This window comes from Triticum urartu, unplaced genomic scaffold (assembly GCF_003073215.2).
Source record: "Triticum urartu cultivar G1812 unplaced genomic scaffold, Tu2.1 TuUngrouped_contig_6009, whole genome shotgun sequence".
Lineage (NCBI taxonomy): Eukaryota > Viridiplantae > Streptophyta > Magnoliopsida > Poales > Poaceae > Triticum > Triticum urartu.
In genome coordinates, this window is record NW_024116734.1 from 1 (window position 1) to 7,068 (window position 7,068).

Sequence of the window (7,068 nt, forward strand, 5' to 3'; positions counted from 1 at the left end):
GTTGGAAAGGTGAGATGATTTTGGTTGAAATCGATATAAAGATCACCGGAATCGGATGCACGGTTTGGAAATGGCAAGCAAAACAAATATGGCACCGGTCTGCGATAATCAGCAAGTAGCCATCTAAATGCATCAAGAACAACATTCTACAGCCCTCAAACATGGCAACAAAATACATGGCAGGGATCCACTCATGAAGCTTGACAAAAGATGAACACTGAGCTACGGCTAAACCATCCAATAACAGGTTCAAACAATCATGGCAAAAGTGCAAAAGATAACAGGTTTCAGACATAGAGAAATAACAACAAGTCAGGATTTTACCATCAGGAAGCACACTTTAGAGCACGAAAACTACAAGCTACAGGAACTTAACATGGCAAAGCAAGGCATGGCATGAAGCTACTCAAAGCACTTAACAAAAGTCCCTTAGTGACCTTGAGCCAAAAGGGATCATAAAAATGCAATTGCAAGCATGTGAACATGGAAAGAACATAAACAGATCTCAGACTTGGTGAAAAACTGGAGCATGCAAATCGGTTAACGAGTAGGCATGTTTACGAGCTCGATGCACTCACTACAAAGCATATAATGACAAACTAAGCATACACCCATCAAGAAGACATGGAAAAGAAGCTATACATGGCAAGAACAACAACATAGCATGCACGGATCAATAGCAACATCCTCGGCAAAATCGCTAAACATGTTAACAATCTGCCAGGAACATTTTATAGCAAAAGTAGAGCTTGATTGACTCAAGCTAGGGTGCTCCATAAATGCAAACAAAGACATGGATGGATAGAGCACCACAATAATAACAAAACATCCTTACTGATCATCCTTAAAAGAGGCACGCATCACTAGGAAACAACATGAACATATGGGATAACAACAAAATCAGGATAAGGACTGAGTGAAATTCTAAGTCCCTAAAATCAGCATTACCGACTACGCTAATTTGCAAGCTTGTGCTAGTCACCACATAGATCACAAAAATACATGGCAAGCACCACTGTAAAGATGGCATGGCATATAACAAAACACATGTAGAGCTCAGGATCATATCATGCACACATTAATCATGGCAAAAATCACAAATAGCTATTTGCTGAAACAGATCTGACAAATTCATCACATAGCCCTCTTCCAACAGCATTTCGGGCATCAAGATGAGCTCAAATGAAAATCATTCAATGAGATGGAATGATGTACTCGTTGAGACGAACATTTTGATATGCTACACGCGCAAAACGGAGCTACGGATGCGAAGTTATGACATGATGAACATGAGCATATGAATCTGGAAATTTCGGGGATTTAGTGAAATTTTACCTCCGCGAAAAGTTAACGGGACGGAGGGATCCGGGATGACAAGATCCGGCTCGGGCGAGGGTGTGTTTGGTTTGGGGAGTGGTGGATCTCATCCCACTCCCCGGATCCGGCCGGACTTCGAACTCCAGCGAGGCAGATCTTCTCCGGCGAGGCGAGGACGAGAAAGGATGGCGGCGGGGCGGCGCTTGCGCCGGCGATGCAGTGGCGGGAGATGGCGGCGGTCGTCTTAGGCCTAATTCCTATTACTTTAGCGGGATTATTCGTGACTGCGTATTTGCAATACAGGCGTGGGGATCAGTTGGATCTTTGATTGAGTCATTTTTTTTTTTGATTGACCTCCTCCAGACCAGAGAGGAGGTCAAATTGAAATTGGAGTTACAATTCAATTTTGTTTAGTTATTTTACTCTGCTTCGACATAAAATAGATGGAATCACGCTCTGTAGGATTTGAACCTACGACATCGGGTTTTGGAGACCCGCGTTCTACCGAACTGAACTAAGAGCGCTTTCATTCATTCAAAAAGAAAATCTTTTTCTATTCCTAATGTATCTCACGTACGTATAGTCTCCACAAATTCAAGTTATACCCACTTTACTTTAATTGATCTCGTCGCTACTGCCTATAAAGAAGAAAGAAGTAATAGGTAGGGATGACAGGATTTGAACCTGTGACATTTTGTACCCAAAACAAACGCGCTACCAAGCTGCGCTACATCCCTTTTCCAAATTAAATTGTTGTACAATGCCATTGTACACAATTCCTGTCTTCTTTTCCACATCATAATTTTCTTCTTCTTTCTTTCTCTATCTATATATAGAACCCTCGTGTCATTTCTTCTTTTTGGTCTCATATAATTAAGGAATTATATACATATAAAATCCAATATAATTTCGCCTATAAAAGAAGGATTACTTTTCCTTGGTAATATATAGGAAGAAGGGGTCATCTTTTTCTTTTTTAGGGATAGGAAAATTTCGTCGATATGGTTCATTTTATATATAGCATAACAATCTTGGGCAAGAGTTTATGATCATATATGTATTCCAACAAGGAAGGAGGATTTTCAATGCGGGATATAAAAACATATCTCTCTGTAGCACCCGTGCTAAGTACTCTATGGTTTGGTGCTTTAGCAGGTTTATTGATAGAAATTAATCGTTTATTCCCAGATGCTTTGTCATTCCCTTTTTTTTAATTCTAGTTATTGCTATGGGAGGGATAGATTTCTTCGTGATATGACAAAATTTGATCCTTTTCAATCTTTTTTTAGTATCGGAAGGAAAAAGAAAGAAAAGATGGATTGGGTTGAACCTCAGAGTCATTAAAAATTTGGTAAACCCCATTTTTGAAAATAGAAATTCAATTTAAAGGGGTACCCAAGCTAAATAAGGCCTCAGAAATCAGAGCATAGAAAAGGCGGGGCTGGCTAATTAAATGAAAGGATTTCGAACCAAAATCTTTGCTAATTCGACAAGGATTTTATTCTTTAATTATTTATCTATTTTTTATTACTTAATTAAAGAATAAAAATTATTCTAATGAATTTTATTCTTCTTCTCCGGATTCAAAATATAAGAATAAAAGAATAAGTAGAAGAATTAAGTTAAGCCAATCCAAAAAGAAAAGGAGGTTCATGGCCAAGGGAAAAGATGTTAGAATCAGAGTTATTTTGGAATGCATCAGTTGTGTTCGAAAAGGTGCCAATGAGGAATCGACGGGGATTTCTAGATATAGTACTCAAAAGAATCGCCACAATACACCTGGACAGGTAGAATTCAAAAAAATTTGTCGATATTGTCGCAAGCATACGACTCATCACGAAATAAAGAAATAGGAACATCGTGTGTTTGATCTTTCCAAACAACAGAAAGAGTAAGAACTTCATATTTAATATATAAAGAAAACATAGTATAGAATACAAAATACAAATCAACTCATCTGATTTCCGGTAGATATTATTTCATATGTAAAGAGGGTATTCATATACTATAATATGAACCAAATAAGATATGGATCAAAGAAAAACTACTTCTTCTGGATCCTATATTAATAAAATAAAGAAGTGAATTTTCAAATTTTCAAATTTTAAATAAGGAATAAATCATGTATACATCTAAACAACCTTTTCTTAAATCTAAGCAACCCTTTAGTAAATCCAAGCAAACTTTTAATAAATCCAAGCAACCCTTTCGTAAATCCAAGCAAACTTTTCGTAAATTCAAGCAACCTTTTCGTAAATCTAAACAACCTTTTCGTAGGCGTCCCCAGATTGTCCCGGGAGATCGAATTGATTATAGAAATATGAGTTTAATTAATAGATTTATTAGTGAACAAGGAAAAATATTATCGAGACGAATAAATAAATTAACGTTGAAACAACAATGATTAATTACTCTTTCTATAAAACAGGCTCGTATTTTATCTTTCTTACCGTTTCATAACTATGAGAACGAAAAGCAATTTCAAGCCCAGTCAATTTCAATAATTACAGGTTCTAGACCCAGAAAAAATAGACATATTCCTCAATTAACGCAAAAGTACAATTCCAATCGAAACTTAAGAAACAACAACCAAAATTTAAGAAACAACAACCGGAACTTAAGTTCCGATTGTTGATGTTTTATTCGAATTCGAAAGGGCCAGACCTATATATATTATAAAGAAAGTAATCCAGCTCGTTGATTCCTACCACTTAATCTTAATTTATTGTATCTTCCCGGAGTTCCCTCTCCGGGAATTCATCTTTTATTATTCCAGTATATTACTTTATTTATACCTTTAATTGATGATCTTTATTTTATTGGAAATCGTGTAAAGATTATTTGGATTTGATACAGCTACTTGTGCAAGCATTTAACGATTAAGAATCAATTTCTTCTTGTACAGGTTGTGTATTAATTTACTATAACTATCGAATACTTTATATACCCGCGTTGCTGCGTTTATCCGAGTGATCCACAAACGACGAAAATCCCTCTTTTGCCTACCTCTATCTCGATGAGAGGAAACAAAAGCTCTTTTTACCTGTTGGGTAATCATTCGATTAAGTCTTAAATGAGCCCCTCTAAAGTTTGAGGCAAATGAACGCATTTTTGTTCGTCGTCTCCGGGCTATATATCCTCGCGGAACTCTGGTCATTGAATCAAATTAACCTTAATGAATAACTAATGATTTCTCTTCTTTTAGCCACCCTTTTTCTCATTAATAACAAAACTAATTATTCCGATATATAAAATATTAATTCCAATGGCTTTTGCTATAGTAACCTTCCCAACCACGATTTTTTATTCCACTCCGTTCAGTTATTTCTATACGAAATAACAAATTCATTCTAATAATACTAAAAAAAATAGTGGGTTCCATCGTTTCTATGGTTCCCTTTTAAACGGTGAGGCCCTCTCTATACACCGGAGCCCTTTCTTTCATCAAAAGGTATTGCGAACTTGTATAGTCCACATTCTTTGGCTCTACCTATCCATTATAGAGTAAATAGCTCTTTTCACAATAAGAGTTATCCATACAGTGACGGTATTTAATTATGAAAGTTGGCTAAGTAGCTGACCCTGTTAGTCCGTTCTTTTAAGATAAAGGAGCATAAGCCTTTTTCTTTTTATTACTATTTCCTCCGCTTAATGGATAACCATTTGCTACCAATGGGAGAATTGCTTCTTATTTCCAATTTAGATAATTGGATTTGCACCAAAGGAAACCATAAATTCCATATACCATAGAAATCTAGGATAGAGAAGCTATATCCTATTCATTGGTACTAATCATGGATACTTCAATTTTTTTTATATTTGTTTGAAGTCATGATCTGAACGAGTCGCACATACACCCTAGCACATGTTCCTCGACGCTGAGGGCATCCTTTAAGCGCGGCTGTTTTTCAAGCATTCCGTACTGGATGCCTTGCGTTTCTAATAAGTTGTTTAACCATCGGCATGTTGTATGTATATAGAAAAAAATGGATTGGTTTAGATCCGTCTTAACCTGATGATTGCTCATCATGAAGTCTTTTTATTTTCTATTAAATCGAGGAAAACACGGATTTAGCTGTGAAATAACTTTACAAGAAATCCGGACACTACTAATCCTTAAACATTTCTGGAAACCACACTGGATCAGTATCGCAGTGCTTGTCAATCATTTCATCCCCTACAATATCGACAAGTCCATAAGCTTTGGCTTTGTCTGCTAACATAAAAACATCCCTTTCCATGTCTTCGGATACAACCCAAAAAGGCTTGCCTGTTCTTACTGGATAAACCCTTGTGATCATTTCGCGAACTTTGTGTAACTCTTCTACTTCTAGTAAAAATTCTGGTGTCCTTGCCTGATAATAAGCACTAGCAGGTTGGTGAAGCATAATCCTCACGGGAGGGAATGCTATATGCTTGGTGGGTTCTCCTCCAAGCAGAATGAAGGACGCCATGGAGGCGGCTATTCCGAGGCATATTGTATATATATATCTGGTGTCACCGTTTGCATCGTATCAAAAATAGCCATTCCTGAGATTAGCCACCCGCCTGGGGAGTTTGTAAACAAAAAAATATCACAAATTCCATCTTCTATACTCATATATACCATGAGACCTGTAATATGATTCGTGATCTTGCAACGAATCTCTTGACCTAAAAAAAGTGTCCTTTCTCGATACATAACATCATATAAGTCAATCCAAGTCGCTTCTTCATCTCCAGGAATCCGGTAAGGTACTTTTGGAACACCAATGGGCATATTAGATTAATATTATTAAATTTAAGTAAGAAAACCACACTTTAATGTGGAAACGTAAGAATGGAACAGAAAGAAAGAATCCGCAGTTTATTGTCTTAATTTTTATTATTATTCTATATGAATACTATAGATTCTATTAATATGTAGATTGAAAGGTTATAAATATAAGGAATGTAACACAGATTGAATAAAGAAAAAGGAATGGGTTATTTGAATGCTAAACAAAGAGGGGTAGCGATCTATTCTTCGTTTTTTTCCAAATTGGCCAAGTTACCCATTGCATATTGGCACTTATCGAGTATAGAATAGATCTGCTTCTCTTTCTTCTTATGAACATAATTGGCTTCTTATTTTTAATGGAACGAAATAAATATTCGCGCTTTCTGACACAGAATCCCCTAGGAGGGTTAGGTACATAGGATATGGATAGTCTTTTTCAATGCGATGAAATAAAGCGACATCGTGTCTATTTTTCTTAGGTAAAGGGGTATTTCCATGGGTTTGCCTTGGTATCGTGTTAATACTGTCGTATTAAATGATCCGGGTCAATTTCTTGTGGTGCATATAATGCACACAACTCTAGTTTCTGGTTGGGTTGGCTCAATGGCTTTATACGAATTAGTAGTTTTTGATCCCTCTGATCCTGTTCTGGATCCAATGTGGAGACAAGGTATGTTCGTAATTCCCTTCATGACTCGTTTAGGAATAACGGATTCGTGGGGTGGTTGGAGAATTTCAGGAGGAACTGTAACAAATCCGGGTATTTGGAGTTATGAAGGTGTGGCGGGTACGCATATTGTGTTTTCTGGCTTGTGTTTCTTGGCAGCGATCTGGCATTGGGTATATTGGGAACTAGAAATATTCTCTGATGAGCGGACGGGAAAATCCTCTTTGGATTTTCCCAAGATCTTTGGAATTCATTTATTTCTTGCAGGGGTGGCTTGCTTTGGCTTTGGGGCATTTCATGTAACGGGTTTGTATGGTCCTCGGAT

The 7,068-nt window shown here is 36.9% G+C and overlaps 2 non-coding genes and 1 pseudogene across 2 annotated transcripts; 1 reads left to right on the forward strand and 2 right to left on the reverse strand.

The window, feature by feature from the left end:
• Positions 1-1,767: 1,767 nt before the first annotated feature.
• TRNAW-CCA lies at positions 1,768-1,841 on the reverse strand. Its single transcript has one exon. It is a non-coding gene; the product is annotated as a tRNA-Trp (tRNA).
• A 139-nt stretch (positions 1,842-1,980) lies between these two features.
• Positions 1,981-2,054, reverse strand: TRNAP-UGG. The gene has a single exon. It is a non-coding gene; the product is annotated as a tRNA-Pro (tRNA).
• Positions 2,055-3,366: 1,312 nt separating this feature from the next.
• LOC125530017 lies at positions 3,367-4,574 on the forward strand (annotated as a pseudogene).
• Positions 4,575-7,068: the final 2,494 nt, after the last annotated feature.